The following is a 19,601-nucleotide window of genomic DNA, read 5'->3' on the forward strand; positions in this document are numbered from 1 at the left end:
GTAGCAGTAGACATGGACTACCCTAAGTTGCAAACAGTGCCAATTCAGAAATTAAAAGTATCTAGACCCATAGAACGATCAAAGCTCCCACTGTTATTTCAAGCTAAGAATCCGCTCCCCCTCTTTCCTTCCTGCCTCATACCGCCATCCTCCCCACCTGATTCCCATCATGCCTACTTCACTTTTGGATCCACCTGGGTGGGAAGCAGAGGATGTGGGGAGAGAGGAGTGACAAGGAGAGCAGCAAAGTTCTTACTCGGCTGGAAGTATCAAGCTGGCTTCATATTCCAGCCCTAGATGACAGATGCTTTAAGTTGACTTTCTCATTCATGGGCACTTTTCTCCAGATTTTTATTTGCAAATAACTGCAAACTTACAGAGAAGTTGCAAGAGTAATAATAATATATCAACTACTCTTTACCCAAAGTCACCTATTATTAACATTTTGTCCATTTGCTTTACCATTCATGTTCTCTCTACATGTACACATATAAAATATAACATTTCATACAATACAGACATATGAAATGATTTCCTGAAACATTTGGGACTAAGTTGCATACATTATGTCCTTTACACTTATTTCAACATCTACTTCCTAAGAATAAGGATATTCTCTGAGATGACCACAGTACAATAATCAGCTTCAGTAAATGTAACAGTGATCTCATACTTTTATCTAAACACTGGTCCACATTCCCATTTTGTCATTTGACCCAATAACGTCCTCTCTAGTACTTCCCCTCTCCAGTCCAGGATTCAGTTTAGGATCAGGGACTGCATTTAGTTGTAATGTTTCTACAGTTGTTCTTTGTCTTTTATGACCATGAAATTTTTGGAGAATATGGTCCCCCATTTTTCAGAAAAAAATAGAATATTCCTCATTTGGGGTTTGCCTGGCATTTCCTCATGGTTCAATTCCAGATGGAATACTGCACAAGGGATATCACGTCCTCAGGGCATCACATCTGGAGGTACAGGGGATCCATCTGCTTTCGTTGACGCTTCAATAGGCATCTTGGAGGTTAGCCTGCCAATGCTAGAGGTCCCTCCCCTGCATTCCCTCTTCAGGGGGAAAAGAATCTATTCTGGCAGTCACAGTCCCGCCTCAGCCACTGAAGATCCTGACTTCACCCCTATGTTCTCCTCTGTGGAGGCCCCCTTTCCAGGTAAGATGACCCCTACACCAGCTCCCTCACACACGGCCCATATGTACCCAATGGAAAAATCATGAATTCTTTGTCCAGACAAACTGAGACTAATGTAACAGAAATGCTCTTTCACTCTGCTACCTACACAGCCAAACAGCCTCATTCATTCCCTGGTTGGAATCAGACACCCCCAACCCTCCCCAGGCAGAGGAGACACACACTCAGCTATCCAAGCAATCCAGTTGTAACTTTTTTCAGCTAATGCCTTTATAAATGCTCAGGCCTATCCTCAGGAATGCATCACCCTTTGTGTCCTGATGCCTCAGCAGAGACTTCTAACTTCCATCTTATCTACCTGACCTGCCTCCCACCTCCACAACTCTGGGAATGCCTACAAATGTCAGTCCTGGGTCTTATTCATTGCTGTGTTCCAAAGGGCCTAGCTAAGCCTTCAATAACCTTTGTGAGGTGAATTACAGTGTACCTCCCACCGGAATATATCCTCAGACACAGTCAAAAACTGTCATCCAAAAAGTAGGTCTTGCCTTTATTTCCTTCTCCTTTGCTTCTTTTCTCACTTGTTTCTTTCTTAGTCAAAAGTTGATGCTTTATTTTTATATTTTTAAAAAATATAAAATTTTTTTATATTTTAATAAGAATAAAAAATAAGCATTTATTATGCTTTATTATTTTACTGGATATGTCTGTTTTATTTTCATATATTTTATTGCCAGTAAGCTTGAAATGTTTTACATGTACATTTTTTTAATTGAGATATTCACATCCAACAAAATTTATACAAAATTTAAAGTATACAATTCAACAGTTTTTAAGAAAATTCAGAGTTGATGTAACTATCACCGCTATCCAATTCCAAAATATTTGTGTCATCCCAAAAAGAAACTTCATACCAACTAGCAGTCACTCCCTATTCTCATCTCCCCTCAGCACCTAGCAACTACCAATCTACTTTCTGTCTCTATGGATTCTAGACATTTCACATAAATAGAAACATAAAATACACGGCCTTTTGTGACTGGCTTCTTTCACTTAGCATAATGCTTGGAAGGTTTCTCTGTGTGGTGGAATGTATTAATACTTCATTCCTTTGAATGGCTGAATAATGGTCCACTGTGTAGATATACCACATTTTGTTTATCCGTTCACCAGGTGATGGACATTTGAGTTATTTCCACTTTTTAACCATTATGAATAATGCTGCTACGAACATTCACGTACAAGTTTTTACACAGACATGTTTTCAATTCTCTTGAGCATGTACCTAGAGTGGAATTGCTGGGTAAGATGGTAACTATGTTCAATCTTTTGAGGAACTGCTCAACTGTTTTACAAAGTGGTTGCATAATTTTACAATCCCAGCAGTATGAGGATTCCAATTTCTCTACATCCTCATCAACACTTACTGTTGTCCATCATCCTAGTGGTGTCTCATTGTGGTTTCCATTTGCATTTCCCTAATGATGGATGATATTGAGCATCTTTTCACATGCTTATTGGCCATTTGTATATTTTCTATGGAGAAATGTCTATTCAAATCCTTTCCCCATTTTTAAATTGAGGTTTTTTTTTAATTGTGGAGTTGTAAGAGGTTTTTTATTGTGAGGTTGGAAGAATTCCTAGATATTAGTCCTTTATCAGAAAAATGATTTGCAAATATTTTCTCCCTATCTGTAAGTTCTCTCTTCACCTTGTTGATATTGTCTTTTGAAGCACAAAAGTTTTTAAGTTTCATTAAGTCCAATTTATCTATTTTTATTTTGTTGCTTATGCTTTTGGTCTCATATCAAGAAACTACTGCCTAATCCAAGGTCATGAAGATTTACACCTAGGAGCAAATTCTAGGAGGTTTATAGTTTTAGCTCTTGTATTTAGACCTTTGATCCATTTTGTGTTAACTAGTGTATACAGTGTGAGGTAGGGGTCCAACTTCATTCTTATGCATGTGGAAATCCAGTTGTCCCAGTACCACTTACTGAAAAGACTGTTTTTACCCATTTAACTGTTTCGGTACCTATGTCAAAAATCAATTGACTAGAAATTATGGATTTCCTTCCCCTTTACTTCTAAGAGGTAATTAATGTCCACCTAACCATTCCCACACCCAACTACCACCAACAAAAGAAAATTAAAAACTTCTCAATTATCTACTCCAAAACATTGTTCTAGAAACTGACCAAGAAATTCTACAAATATAATTAAGAACATTTGAAACTGTAAAATTAGCATAACTTCTCTAAAAGTTTAACGAACATATCATGCAAGAACAAAAACCACCATCTATAATGCGCTCTAGTATGTAAGAATGTGAAGTGATACACTTGGGTCTGAAAATCCAGCTACTCAAATACAGAAAAAGGAAGGAAGGTCTTCAAAATGGGTCTTGTTGACATATAAGATAGTGTTAGATGACTTTCCCAGGCCACTTTTTTTACTGTCAGTGACTTCTTAAACAATGCAGATACCATATTTGGTGAAGATAGCTTTGATCTAGTTCTCTTCCAGGAACAAATGCAACTTGTAACACTGAATGAATTTCTCTGCAGACCACGAAATCACGATGTGGTTTCATGAGCCATACCACTCAACCAAGAAATTAAGTGGCATTCATATTTTTATTTCTCCATTCCTGTGTTGTGATGGCTACTGACACTCTGTGGAATTCACTTTTGGGGAGCAAATTAGGCTTAGAGGGACAGCCCTAGAAATTAGCTTGTATGACACAATCTTGACCTTCCTCCAAGGAATGTGTCTACTACCATTAATTTTAAATTCCCAGAATACCAACCTTCACACCATAATCTCCACATTACAATTTCTAAACAGCCCACAGACTATCATTTTACATAGAAGACACATAAACATTCACAAATATTTGACAAATGCCGGGAAAGTGTCCTTAATTTAGAAGCTAAAAGTTAAAGCTATTTAAATTCTTCTCAAAAAACCAAAACAGGAAGGTCTGCAGAGATGGTATTCTTTCTGAGCTCCAGCCCATAGACCTTCAAACAGCTGCGTTCCTCCAGCAAGGCCATCCACAACAAGACCCAAGGGTGGCATCTCCTTAGAAACACAGAACCACTTAAGACCTTAGATATCCTGGACACCAATTCTCACTCTCCCATGGGGGAGAGCTTGAGGGAGCATGATGAGTGGCCAGAAACCAGGGCCATAATGTCCAAAAATCTGCCTTGAGTGGATAAACAAACTGAGGTATACAATGGAATTGTGCTCAGCAGTAAAAAAGACCAGACTGTTTATAGAACCAACAATATGAATGAATCTTAACATTAAAATGCTGCATAAGAGGTCAGACAAAAGAGAGTGCAGGGGCCGGCTCCGTGATGCAGTGGTTAAGTTCACACGTTCTGCTTCTCAGCGGCCCAGGGTTCGCTGGTTCAGATCCCGGGTGTGGACATGGCACCACTTGGCAAAAGGCATGCTGTAGTAGGTGTCCCACATATAAAGTAGAGGAAGATGGGCACGGATGTTAGCTCAGGGCCAGTCTTCCTCAGCATAAAGAGGAGGTTGGCAGTAGTTAGCTGAGGGCTAATCTTCCTCAAAAAAAAAAAAAAAGAGAGAGAGAGAGTACATGCTCTATGACTCCATTTAACTATAAAATTCTAGGAAATGAAAATTAATCCATAGTGATGAAGGTTCCCTGGGTTGGGAGTGGGAGGCGGGGTAAGGAAGGAGAGAATATGGATTACAAAGCTGCAGGATTAGCCTTTTAGGGGTGGTGAATATCTTCATTATCCTAATTGTGGTGATGGTTTCACGGTGTATACATGTGTCAAAACATCAAATTGTACATAAAAATGCAGAGCTTATTATATGCCAATTATATCTCAATAAAGCTATTTATTAAAACAACAACACAAAACTATATCCACAACCTTACAACAGTGCATACTGACATGCCAACCTGAATACATCTGGTCTAAGACGGATTCAGTGCAGATGAGATCCAGCTTGTCCTAGTGCCACAGAAGTAAAGCCAAGACCCCAAGGAATCTAACTGTAGAAACACAGCCACTGTCTGGATGGGTGAGGGCTTCAGCCAATTACTTTTATTTAACAATTTCCACTTTTAGGGTTCATTACCTCTCTTGTCCCTGGTTTTCAGCACTCCAGTACAGCATCCCAAACCCAACTGCCTGCAGCCGCCACTCAAGGGCTGTAAGGAGGGGAGGGCCCTATAGGAAATGGGGGGACGTGAGCAAACCGTGGAGTGCCTGCCCCCCAAAGAGAGGAAAACTGCTGCTCAGCTTCTGACAATTGTTGCCATCTGGAACTGCCAATCCAATGTGACTAGATCATCTGAATTTTCCCCAAAAAAGCCAGAATTTTGTGTTTTTATGTAAAATCTGCAACTTTTAAGGGTGAACCAACTAACTCAGTTTTTAAAGCATCATGCAAGTTAAACAACAAGTGTGAGCAGGGGTCAGCCGATGGGTTGCTGATTTGCAACGGTGGACAAAGAGGCTACAGACACAGGCTCTGGGTTCAAGACCAGCTCTATCCCTACTTGCTCTGCAAACTTAGGTAACTTACTCAACCTCTCTAAGAGCCCACATGCTCACCAGCAAAACAGGGCTAACAATAAAGGATCCACATCTGAGGGTTGTAGTAAAGAGGAATATTTTACACATAGAAAACCCTCGGCAAATACTATCAATATTCTTCTCCAAACGAGAGGATGCTTCATTTCAAAAGATTTTTCCAAAAACAGATTTCTCTTTCATATTGAAGCTGCAGATGGCATGAAGCTTGGAGTGATCATGAGAACCCTAGATAATGGCAAACGACCTTCAACAGGCCAGAGGAAACCTCATCACACTTCAACACAGTTTTAAGTGTAAAGTTGTGTACATAGGCAGCAAAACCTAACTTCCCAAGTAAGACATAGGAAACATGCACCTCAGGAAGGAGTTTGAGGGATATGAGTGGAATGTGTCACTGTTATGTGGCACCAAAACATGATGGCCAGGGAGAAAAAACTCATTAGTAATGATCCTGTGCACTGATTGAACCCCACCTAGAATAGGACCTTTAGTTTTGGAAGCCACGCTGCAGGAGACATAGCTTGATATAGCCAGAGAGAGGTACAAGGACACCCAGTGGACTTGACAATGTTCTCAGAGGCAAGTGAGGCTCAGAGAAGCTAAGCAACATACATGAGGTCACACCTGAAGATCAAATCCAGAGTCAAACTTTAGGCCTACTTCTCGAAAACTTCATTTGGATAAAGTTAAAACAATTTCTTTATTGCAAGATTTGACAGAATCTTTAATATAACTCCCATGCTTAACGAGCATCTTAAAGGTGGATGTAATAATAATGTTTCCTAAAAGTTTTCTGCCTTTATTTTTTAATTCTCTGGTCAAACTAGGGTTTCCTGAAACATGCCTAGGGAAGCAAGTAGGAAAAAGATGTCCTTGCTGCCTTCAAGAATCATACATCCCAGTTATAGCGATTTGACTGCCATATGCCATGTGCAGAAAAAGTGCAATGACAGGTCACAGAAGGAGGCCTTGCTTCCTTGCAACCAGGGGAGGTGGACTGGGGTAAACCTCAACCGGGAGAGGAATTTAAGCTCAGCATGCCTCACTATCCAGAGCTGTGCGAGGTCATGCAGACCTCGGATGGGTGCAGAAAACTCATGCCATTTGCCTCACTGATAAGATTCAGCCATGGAGTCACACGCCAGGAGAGCTCCAGGATGGTTTATCAACCCAGCCCTCTGAGAGTCTTCTAACACTATCAGCCTCCCAATGCATGGGTCTCTGCAGGTGTTTGCAAAACCAAGTGCAAGGATTAACCTAAGAGAGAAGACCACTGTGACTGTGCGTGCTGTAGACTCCTATCAGACAGCCAGAAATGGCCTGCCAAGCTAGGAGGGACAGCCTCTGATGAGCAGTAGCTAAACGGGATCACACATCACACCAGGCCAGAATCTCCAGACAAAAATTAACTAGTAGCTTACCTGTAGCCAAACCAGGTCATGGACTGTGTCCTGAACACCGCCTGTTCTCTCTCTCATTTCTATAACTTTACTCATGCTCCTCAGCACCAAGAATAGTCCCTGGCCCCATCACCTTCACAGCAGAACTCAGTGCCCCCCCATTCCTCGGTGACACCAGTGAGAAGTCACCTCTCCAACTTGGGAAATCCCAAAGCACTTTTAGGTATGGCCCTAGACTACTGTCTCATTTCTCTACTGCACTGTAAGCTCCATGGGGGCTCAGGTGACATCATCGTCACCTACATAGATCCCCAGCCCCTCAAAACCTTGCTAACTGCTCTGTACATATGGACACATTTACTGAATGAAAAGCAGCTTCAACTAAAAACATTATCCGAAGCAAAAGTTGCCAGCTGGTGGACTTAAGGCCAAATCCAGCCCACAATGTTCTAGCTGGCTTGCTCAATGCTTTAAACAGACTGATACTAATTGCCACTATTTTAAAAGCAGGCAATTTCATACGAAAATCCACCTCTCCAGCTTTTATTAAAAGACAAAGAGACTAAAACAGGATTTGGCAATATTGGGCTCATATTTCCACATGGCAGCAAGTAGTTGGAAGTGACTAAGAGGATCCCTTCAGACAGGACATAACACTTATTTGCTCTGGTCCACTCTGAGCTAATTTATTCATTTATTGCTCTACAGTCCTAACCCATACTTGCTGAATATATGTAAGTCACAAACCTGTGTTGACATAGCAACAAACTGAGAATATCAGCCTCTAAGATGTTACATACTTTTACAGACCCAGAAAAACAATACAAAGTCAACTAGTTTTAATGTGAACTACAACCACATTCCCATTCCCCCTTAGGGTGTCTTCTGTTTTGTTCTTATAATAAGCATGGAATAGTTGCTCGTTTCAACACTGACAAGGTAAACAAGCAGGTGATTGTGGAAAGACAAGGAGTTCTGATCATAAGAAGCTGTCTGATTTCAGGGAGGAGAGAGATTTCCATATGTCAGAATTAAAAGGATTCTAGCAAAGAGGTAGTCATTTAACCCACATAATCCCAAACTGGAAGGGTGCCACTGAACTCATACCTTTATTAAAATAACAACCTGGTTTGGAGAACTGAAAACCCGCCTGTGACAAGTTACTACACCCTTCAGACCGTAAATAAAGCCCATGTCCCACCTCTGCCACCTCTCAACAAGGGATCAGCAGAGCACAAACACCACTTTGCACAGATAATAGACTATTATTTCACTCAGTTACTAAGTTCGAGATTTGGAACCAAAGAGGATGAAATAGAGAACAGGTATAAACATTAAAAACTAATATTTTAAAAGCAGGAAAGAAACTCATGGGAAGAGTTTCTCTGTTTGTTTATGGACTTGGTTTTCAACCACAAAGGTAGACCCTTTATAACAAACCCTAAGGGACTTTTTCTCAATTCTTGGTTCATGACGGAATTTTACTATAGAGACTTAACCCGAAATACAGATTTAAGCTTGGTGAAGCTTTCTGAAATGTGGAGAACTTTTTAGAACAGTGTTTGTCTGTAATCTGGGCTTATCACAATGTTGTAAATGCTGCCGGCATTCATAGCAAGGCCTTCATAAGTATGGGATAGGGATTTCATTTCTGCTTTCATCTTAATCAACTGGGGGTGTGATGGCAGGGCAGGGCGTGCTGAGGCAAATCCCAAAGAAAAACAAACATATGCTGTAGTTTTTCATCTATGAATTGAGGGTCATACCTGGTCCTTCTAATTTCATAAGAACATTCTGCCCCAGCCAGCTACCAAAACTCTCCCAAAGGTCATCAATGATCTAACCTCTACATTCAGCTGGCTTTTCAGATCTCATCCTCCCCAATCTTGGCGCCATCTGACACTCTCCATCAACCTCCCCTTGAAGCACTCACCTCCCTGGCAATTTCCAAGCTCCCACTCTCTGCCTCAATGTCCCTCTTTAAGCCTCCTCACTAATTCCTCTTTCTCTGCTCTGAAAAACATCCCTAAGGGGCCAGCCTGGCAGTGTAATGGTTAAGTTCACATGCTCCACTTTGGTGGCCTGGGGTTTGCAAGTTTGGAACCTGGGCGTGGATCCACACCACTCATCAAGCCATGCTGTGGCGGCATCCCACACACAGAATAAAGGAAGACTGCCACAGATGTTAGTTTATGCGGCAATCTTCCTCACCAAAAAAAAAAAAAAAAATCCCTAAGCCAATGCCCCTGTTCCTCGTATATAATGGCCTAAAGTAGCTGTAATATATACCAGGTACTATGCTAATAGTTTCACGTACAATATCTACCTTAAATTCTCATAATTACCTTTTAAGCTAAGTTCCATTATTATCACCGTCCTCATTCTTCAGATGAATAAACTGAGGCTTAGCAATTGGCATAAGTTACATATATCAGGTAAAGATTAGAACAGAGGAGGGGTTTTAAAACAGGTCTAAATCCAGAGCCCAAATCCTTAACCACTCTACTCTCCTCCCTCCTCTCCTTCCACGAGCAACACCATCTACACACTCAGTTTTGATCTTAACTTCTGCAGCAGGGATCGTTTGCTGCTTACGCAGTACCCATTTCCCCTCTTCCTTCTCACTAACAGAACAATTTATCACTGGGGGAAGCAATGAACCCAGATTTAAACATACATACAAAGCCATACACGGACATTTCCCAGCCTCCCAGCGAGAGGGCCATAGGGAAGGGCTTTTGGCCAAGGCTTTTATTTCTTTTAATTTTTTTAAATAAAACTCTCAAGATAAAGTTCCTTTTTTTTTTAAAGATTGGTACCTGAGCCAACATAGTTGCCAATACTTTTTGTCCTTCTTCTCCTTCTCCTCAAAGCCCCCCAGTACATAGTTGTATATTCTAGCTGTAGGTCCTTCTAGTCGTACTATGTAGGATGCTGCCTCAGCGTGGCTTGATGAGCGGTGCCACGTCTGTGCCCAGGATCCGAACCAGCGAAACCCTGGGCCACCAAAGTGGAGTACGCGAACCACTCGGCCACGGAGCTGACCCCCATGGCCAAGGCTTTTAAATGAGGCTCAATCAGTGGGTAGATGCATCCTTTTACCCTTTCCTCTTTCCTACCTCCTAGAACGTGAAGATGATGGCTGGAACTAGAATAGCCATCTTCTGACAAAGAGACAACCTGAGGATAGGCACACACTAGGGATGGGAGAGCAGAAAGGGGCCCGGCTCTTGTTAACCATGTAGCTGCCAAACCAGACCTGGAACATCTATATCTGGACTTCGTTTACCTGAGATAAAGATGAACCCCTATCTTGGGCTGGGTCTCCCCGAAGGGGACACTGGGAAAGAATTCATAGACAAACGACTAAGGAAGAGCTCCCAGGATAAACCTGTAAGGAGGTGGGGAAGCAGGATAGGGAAGGGAGAAAAGCACATGAGCGTGGACTGTTAGGCAAAGCTCTACAGAGGATGACTTCAGCCTGATCCTATGAGGAACGCTGGAGTATAAAGGATGCTCCTGTTATCCTGACCTGAGGCTGGGTTGCTGGGCTTTCATTTTTCTGTATCAGTAAGTCCTTGGTGAGGGTGGGGAATGGTGGAGACTCTGAGGCATTTTGGGTTTTCCGTGTCTTACGGCAAAGTGGCTCCCACAGCCCAAGGGCAATCTTATGATGACAAGCCAGGAGCTCAGGTTATAGAAGGCAAATGCCCACAAAATCCAGGAGGAACACGTGGGCATCCCAGAGGATCCAGGCAGAGCACTGAGCGAGAGCAGCCACTACAACATCCATCTGTTTTAAGTCCCGATGATTTGTACTTCTGTTCTCTAACAGCCAGACTTAATCCTGAGTGATGCAACTTCTTGGCTGAACACATCCACATTTGTATCTCCAGCTCTAATGGTGCTCCTGAACTCCAGGCCAGAATTAAGGTGCGTGGTATGTATCCACATTTGTTCATACCTCATCTGGCTTCTTCAAGGATCTAGGCAGCTGACATCTGCCCCATGGCCATGGCAACATGAACCAGTGTCAAATCATCCTCTGCCTCTGTCCCCAACCTAAATCCATTCCTTCTCCTAAGCATCTGTCTTAATTAATAGTGCCACTACCCTCCTAGTAAATCAGGAAGGAATGCTTAAATTACCTTCAACTTCTCTCTCCTTTCAAACATCTCCCAAAGCCAGTGAGCAGACCCTAAAGAGTCTACCTTCTACCTATAGTCACCCCCATCTTTAGTGCTGCCTCTGCCATGGTTTTCAGTCCCAACGTGTCCCATAAGGACTCTCGCGGTAGCCTCATTGGCTCCAGTCTCCCACCTCTCCACCAGAGCTGGCTTTCTGAAACACTTACTGACCATATCTTCCTCTACCTAGAAATCTTCAAAGGTTTTCATTGCCAAGAATAAAGGCCTGCGCTCCTTAAACCAGCAGCCAAGGTGATGGGGTCTCAATCTACATTTCCGGTTGCATCTTCCACATTATCCTGCACATCTATAACACCACATCTTAAACTTTCTGTTGCTCTGGGCTTTCCTGGTATATCACACAAGTCTGTTTAGTGTATACTTTCTCATGCCTTATAATGGAACTACAATAGAATTTAGCTGCCTTTTCTCTTCTCCAGTATTCTATACGCCTAAAGGGAAGCACGGCCGTCTTACTCACTTTTATATTCTCCCAAGGAACCAGCATCAGAACTTTACACATAATTACTCGATTTATATTGCTGAATCAAATGCAAAGCTTTAGGGAAAAAAATCTGTCACCAGCCCTCTTCCTATTGCGTTCACTTCTTTCTAATCTCAGCTCTTAGATAAAATATAAAATGCAAACCAAACTCTGCCACTGGCTCCAGCCACTCACCCACTTGGAGTCTCACATTCCTTATCTGAAAATGGAGGGAGTGGCCTAAATGACATCATAAAGTTTTAGAGCTAAAAGTGACCTTGTCTAAGCCTCCTGTTTACAAGTAATTTTAAAAAGTTACTAAGAGAAGAGAAATGATATGTCTAAGTTCATAAAACATGCAAATACCACATGTGGAAGCTATGGGTAAAGCATCGACAACTGACACTGTTAGACATGGTACCAAGTATGAAAGGAAGGATCAGAAGAGCTGAAGTTTCCTGACTTTGAGCAAGTTCTCTTCCCACACACAGCATTTGCTGAGTTATCAGACCACAGGTCACTTTTCAGTGATTACACCAGAGAAGCCGAGTGTTCTTATCATGCCCAGCTAAGACCAATCCCCTACTCTTCTGATGACATGACTCATATTTCCTAAGGGAACCAGCCTCTGGCCACTCCCGAGTCCAGTGTTTGGGTGGAGCTCACTGAGCCTCCCTGCTCCAAAGGTGGGCCTGTGACCCAGCCTTGGTCAACGAAGGGACCACTCCACTGGCCACAGAAGAGCCCATGGCCTCAGAGTTAGTGGGAGTTAATCAGCTGGAGGAACTGGGCAGAGACATCTTCCTTTCCTTGGCATGGCTGGGAATAGCATGGGAAGAGCAAGGGAAGAAGAGATGAAACATGGAGAAAGTGGCAGAGTACAGCCCCTGAAGACTCAATGACATTTCAGCCTCTGGGCTCCAGATGGTTACATGAGCCAACAAATTCTCACATGAGCAGGGCTTTCAGCTGTACCCTAAAGTATCAAGATTAATATAAAGACCATGAGGGGAAAGCAGCAGGAACCACTTCGCTTAAACAGCCAGAAATGGGTCTCACAGTAGATGAAAGACTATGTACTTTACAAGTAATGAGCAAAAGTTGATGCAAACACTTAATGTACAATTGATATCACCAATGCATTGAAACTCAAAGACAACGTGCAAAACAGAGACCAAGTGTTATTAAATTTATCAACGTGAGTACAGATACTGACCCTTGCCTCTTTTTTTTTAGATTTTTTTTTTCCTTTTTCTCCCCAAAGACCCCCGGTACATAGTTGTGTATATTTAGTTGTGGGTCCTTCCAGTTGTGGCATGTGGAATGCAGCCTCAGCACAGCTTGATGAGTGGTGCCATGTCCGTGACCAGGATTCGAACCAGCGAAACCCTGGGCCACAGAAGCGGAGCACGCAAACTTAACCACTCAGCCACGGGGCCGGCCTCCAAGACCCTTGCCTCTTAACCACTGTCACTCAAGCACCTTTCTGGCATTCCTGGGAGGGTAGGGAGGTTATAGTGATACTTCTTAAACCAGACAGTCCTCTGCCTTCACTCAAATCTTGTCATTATTACACATGGACGTTATTCTCACTGTGTTCTTTTTTCAGTTGAACAATTCCTTAGAACCCCAGCTCTGAATTAACCTACCGAAGAAATAGGGATCAAGAGTAAAAGATCAAAAGCATAAAGACCAATCTGATCCTCAAAGCGTGTGAAATAAAAGAAGTTCTAAAACCTAAGTGCCATGCCTTTTCAATTTGCATCCTTAAAAAGTCTGCTTATGTAATACAGTTATGTCAGATCTGACTGTTAAACTGACAAATGAGGACTTAAAAAAAAATCAACTAAGTTGAGATTAATTTCATTTAAATACCTCACCTCCAAATCCAAGCCAGAACAACAGCTGACATTTAACACTGTGGTCTGAGTCCTAAGTGCTGTAGGCTTCTCTTGTTCAATCACAGGCTTCTCTTCCAAAAAAATTTTAAATGTCCAGGTTAAATGAAAAAGTCCTCCAAATCCTACCAAAAAGGCAAAACCAGTTCAAGGCTAAGGCTAAGATCCGGTGATCTGAAGACCGTGAAGTCTCTTCAGGAAAATAACCAGGTTATCCTGTCATTCTTTCTTTTTCCTCTCTACATTCTTCCTCTGGGAAGAAACAAGGAAACATTGTCCTGAATCAAAATATCAGGAGAGGATCAGACCATAGTGTAGGAGGACGAGGCATTCCTCCTGCCCCATTGTCTTAACACAGCGAGGACAGATTCAGTGGTAAAAAGCCACAAAAACCATGACACAAACATCCACTTATTCTGCTGACTCTCATTCATTCATAAATACTAATTAAGCATCTCCTTTGAGCCAGAGAGCATTCTAGGTACTGGGGATACGATAGTGAGCAAGACAGACATGGTCTCCGTCCTCACATAGCTTAAATCTTAGAGGAGAGAAAGAGTAAAGTAAAGAAACAATGCAAAATATAGTGGGAATAATAACTGCTATGAAGGAGAATAAAGCAAGGTGGAAGGACAAAAAGAGATGAAACAGCTAAAAGGATAAAGGTGATAAGACAGGAAGGTCAGAGGAGGTGGTGGTGACATCTGTGCAGACACATGAAGGAAGTCAGGGTGTGAGCCCTGCAAAAATACAGAAGAAAATTCCAAGCAAGGCAAAGGTCCTGGGACAGAAATTAGCTATGGGCAAGGAACAGTAAAGTAGCCAATATGGGTAGAGCTGAGCAAGCCAGAAGAGCCTCACACAGGTAAATTTCAAGCGGTAGACAGGGGCCAGATCACATCAAACAGCGGTTCTCCATCCCAGCATATGCAGATATTCTGACACAATTATTCCGTGATGCATCCCCAGCACTTGGGTTTTTTTTGTTTGTTTTTTAATTTCTCCAGATGATCTTAATGGGCAGCCAGCCAGGGTTGAGAACCTGGCATGACACAGTGTCCTGCAGGATTTTATTCTACAGGAGGTGGAAGCCCTGTAGGCAAGGGAACAGCTTGGCCTGAGTGGTTTCATGAGGACCACTCCAGCTCCGAGCACAGTGGAAAGGACTGAGGGGGGCACGCCTGAAAACCAGAAAGCTACTGGAAGACCACAGCCGTCATTCTAGCCTAGTGCCACTTAAACTCAAGTGCTGGCAAATGGCAGACTGCGATTCAGTGGGGTAGGAGAGGGGCTGAGATTTGCATTTCTAAAAAGCTCCCAGTCAATGTCAAGGCTGCTGGCTCGGTGGATCACCTTAAACAGCAAGGATCAAGATCAGAGTTTTTTAAACTGAGGATCATGATTGAAACTGGGTCATGAAATCAATTTAGTGGGTCTCAACTAGCTTTTTTTTCATGAAATAAAAGAAAATGAAATAGGGTATACTACAAACAGTAAAGTTAAGTACTGTTTTGTCAACCTTTTGTTTCAGACAGATATACAAATACATACACATATACATATGAATATGTCTGCTGGGTTGCAATATGAAATATATTTCTGGCTATGAGGTCCAGTCAAAGAAGTCTGAGAAACACTAGTCTGAGTAACAACAGGTGACGGGAGCTGTAGACTAGGTGGTGGAAAGTAGGCAGATTTGGAGTATAACTGAAGGCAGAGCACGGCCTCAGCTGGCTAAGGCATGATGTGTGAGGGATGGAGAGGAATTAAACAGTCAAAGGTTTTGGCCTGAGCCAAAAGAGTCATCATACACTGGGATTGGGAAGACCAGGGGTGGAGCAGATTTGGGGCAGGAAGAACCTGCCAGTTTGAGACAGATTCAAAGTTTAAGAAGCCGTTGAGATCCATTCAAGTGGAAGAGTCACTTAGAAAGTTGGATGTGAGTGCTTAGCTCTCAAGAGACAGACGGGGGTGGAGAAACACATTTGTTAGGCATCAGCACATTCAACCTCGCTGGCCTCCATGAGATCATCTAGAGTGAATATAGAGAAGAGATGAGGGCCTAGAACGAAGCCCTGGACCAGACCAAGATTTAGAAGGGAGAAAGAGGAAGAGGTTGTCAGGGAGACCCAGAAGGAGCAGCCAGGGAAGTTCTGAAGAACCAGTAGAATAGGGTGTCTGCAAAGCCAAGTGAGAAAAGGACAGCATCGCTGTTTTGCATACAGTTTTAACAACCCAGTGTAATGTTAAAATACTCCCTCAATAATAGACTTGAAGAAAAACTGGTATATACATATGTGATTAAATGCAGAGAAAAGGAGTCTGCAAGGTTACAGAGCCACCTGATAATCATTGCTTTGCATCAATACCTTCTTTCTTTATGAAGAGATTGTATTTATCTATTCCTGGTATAATGGAAAAAAACCTTTTTTTAAACCTCTTAAATGATTCTGCTCAGCAGCCCAGTCTAGGGATCACTGGATCGGAATGCTCAAGGGGACACACTCCAGGGTCAAATATCAGATTGAACCTGACGCCTTGGAGGGCTTTGAGATTTTTAGGGACTGATTTCATACCAAGAAAAAAAATCCATGCAACCTTACAGAGCATGCTTGGCAGCTGAGATATGCTTAGGGAGAATCTCCCTACACAGCTTCTATTTTGGATTCCAGCAGGCTATTTAACAGAGTCAGATGAGAGGTGTGAAAAACCTCTGCAGCTAGAAGCTGTCTTCAAGAAGACTCTAGGCAGCTTGATTTGCAGCCTTCAGTGACAAAGATTAGATACTAAGCTACTAATTAAGAATGCCTGCCTTTTTAACAAGTCTTTTCCAAATCGGGACAGTTTCTCTTTCAATACCCTTTCATTTTGCTCCTTTTTCTCACTTTATCCCAGAGGCAATTACCTCCAGGAGGTTGTTGGAAGTCACAAATTCCAGCCACTATGAGCTACAATTCACTAAATTGATTTGAAAAGGACAGGAAGCACAGTTAAGATGCACAGTCTAGGCGCCAGCTGCTTCCTGTCCTTTTCAGCATCACTGGGTGCTTGTTAGAAATGCAGGATCTTGGGCAGATACATGGCAACCAGCAGACTGACTCAGAATCTGTATTTTAACAAGATCACTGCGTACTTCACCTGTACAGTAAAGTTTAAGAAACACTGTCTTAAAGCCAAGCTAGTTGGTGATCACAATCTCCAGGGAAATGTAAAAAAAAAAAAAAAATGTATTCCCAAACCCTAACCCAACTGAGGGATGGAGCCAGGGAATCTCATTTTTTGATTCTCCCAGGTGATTCCAAGGTACTGTCAAGCTGAGGAACCAATGCCACAGAGCACCCACACAACTGAGACCTACTTGAGAAGTAGATGAACCAGAGTTAGAGAAAAACACAATAAGGTAAACAAGGGCAATGAAGTTTAAAAGACAGCATGGCAACAAAGCAGGACAAAGACGACCTTCTCGAAGAAACAGCAATCACAGCAAACAACTTCTGTGCATCTAATCTAGGCAGTCATTGCATCATGATCTCCAGGAACTAAACAAAAAAGCACTCACGGCTCTGGGCAGGTGGATAGTGACTTAAACAGTGTTAGGAGGCAGGATAGCAAAGCTGTTGGCAGGTAGCGCATTTCTAGCCAACTGTATCACTTTGGGCATGTTAATTTCCTAAGCCTCAGTTTCCTCAATAGTAAAACAAAGATATAACCAGCACCAGCCTCACAGTGTCACTGTGAGCAAGAAACGGGAAAATGTGGGTAAAGCTTTCAGTACAAACCAGGTACACTGCAAGCACTTGATACGTGTTAGTAGCAATCATTATTAGTATGACAAAGAGTTCTGTGCCCCAGGACAGAATGAAGAAGAAGAAGGAGCAAGGAACTAACTTCAGCTAAGAGACATTAATCTCTAGTGCAGAAGGACTACTAGTAGTTAAATCAAAATACTCCCGTATGGGGCTGGCCCGGCGGTGTAGTGGTTAAGTTTCCATGCTCCACTTCAGCAGCCCAGGGTTCACAGGTTCGGATTCTAGGCGCAGACCTACACACCACTCATCAAGCCAAGCTGTGGCAGCATCCCACATAAAATAGAGGAAGACTGTCACAGATGTCAGCTCAGGGAAAATCTTCCTCAAACAAAAAGAGGAAGACTGGCAACAGATGTTAGCTCAGGGCTAATCTTCCTCAGCAAAAGTAAAATAAAATAATAAATTCCTGTAGAGTCACATAATTGGATGGCTTTATGTGCTTAACCCAGCATTAGGCAAACTCGTTCATAATGTACCTAGGATATTGCCTTGAATCTTCTCACACTTGCTTGTTATTTTCTAAAGAGAAAACAGAAATGCCCAAACCTGACAGGACTGAACTGAGCATCCAGGTGCCAAAACAATTGCCCAGTCAGGGAACGGCACAGAATTAGTACCTAAGGACGGCAGAGTACACCAGCATGCCTCTAAGTGGTTGGCTAGGCAAGTAATACATTCTGACAGCGTTAAGGTCAGTTTTAATTCTAGTATTTAACATTCAGAGGCCGCCCTTCTGTTTTTCTCCTTCTGGCTTTCCATCCCCGTAAATTTCTAGACGTCACACATGTGCCTCCTCATTAGCCTCTCGGGATGCCCTATGGTACTCGCATCCCTTAACTCCACACACACCAGAAATGTACTGCAAGGTAAGGAAGAAGAATAGGAAGTCTTTCCGTGACAGGCAGAGCCGGAAGAGAGACATGCAGCAAAGATGAAAAAATGCTCCCCTAGCAAGCCCTTGAAAATGAAAGTGAGTTCGAGGAGCTTCACTGCTTCTCCCACTGAGCGGCAGCCTCTGCATTCTGGGAGGTGAAAACATCTCCTTCAGCCCCCTCCTTCCAAATCCTTAATGAATTCAACTTCCTTATACTTAAAGAAAACAAAAACAAACAAAAAATCCCCCCCCCACCCCCAGAACGACAATTCTTTTGGCAAAGAGTGATGGATTAACTTACATCAACCTCGCTTCCTCTCCTCCCTTCCTTCTCTATCCCCATCTTTTATCAGGAAGAATATAACTATCTTTCTGAGAATGGGAGTCTACAAATTTCCTTTTTAGGCTAAAACACTAAACAAATAAAAGCTCCAAGAATTAAGCCACACCTCATCTCTCTACAACTTACGCTAATTATTTTTAAAACAATGCTATTTAGAAACCAGGGAAGGGTATGTTGTCAGAATTCTAGACTCCACTTGGTCAAGGAAGGGAGGAGTGGGGGGGGGGGGCAGTGCTAAGAAGATGACTTCATATATAATGAACATGGTAAGAATAAGTTTTCTTAGAAATAACATGAAAAGAGGTACTTAAAGAATAACAGATGGTGAACTCTATTAAACTTGGGATGCAGAGCTCTCGTGTGAGCAAAATTATCTATTCCTTAAAAGGGATAGGAAAAAGCCCCAAAAGAAGTAGAGAGAAAGCAGAACTGAAAATAATAATTAAAGGAAAGGCAATCTAGACAGGAAGATACTGGGGAAAATGAGAAGGGCATGCCCATCCCAGGCCGGGGACAAAGCCAAAAAGCCAGCATCTTTCACAAGTCCCTAGTTTCAAAAGGAAGTTTATTCTGCACTATATATATTACATGTAAATTTCTCCTTAGTGAGGGATATAACACCATCAGCCCTGTATACACTGAGACTTCTCAAGGATACTCCAACCCCGCAATTGCCCCAGTTCAAAACAGACACCACAGAGCTGCAAGCAAGCTCTGCTTCCCAGCTCAAAACTAGATGAAAGTGGGAAATAGTCCTTGAAACTGGTGAAACAGCCCTTTCCAGGAACAACGAAGCCCACAGCTTTACCAAATAAGGCAAGTGAAAGCAAAAAGCCAAGGAAGAACAGGCTCAAGCTGTATCTTTCCTAAAA

General features: G+C 42.5%; 1 protein-coding gene across 13 annotated transcripts in view; it reads right to left on the reverse strand.

Annotated features, from left to right (window-relative positions):
• The window catches only part of ITPR1 (inositol 1,4,5-trisphosphate receptor type 1), a 319,039-nt gene that overhangs the window by 215,579 nt on the left and 83,859 nt on the right, over positions 1–19,601 (reverse strand). The window contains exon 1 of one of the 13 annotated variants that reach the window (XM_070576713.1): positions 18,688–18,734. The exons of the other annotated variants lie outside the window; for them this stretch is intronic. The gene's annotated coding sequence lies outside the window, so the exon portion shown is untranslated. Of the gene's footprint in view, positions 1–18,687; positions 18,735–19,601 lie in introns of those variants that run through there. 13 annotated transcript variants of the gene reach the window in all.

Source organism: Equus przewalskii, chromosome 15 (assembly GCF_037783145.1).
Source record: "Equus przewalskii isolate Varuska chromosome 15, EquPr2, whole genome shotgun sequence".
NCBI lineage: Eukaryota > Metazoa > Chordata > Mammalia > Perissodactyla > Equidae > Equus > Equus przewalskii.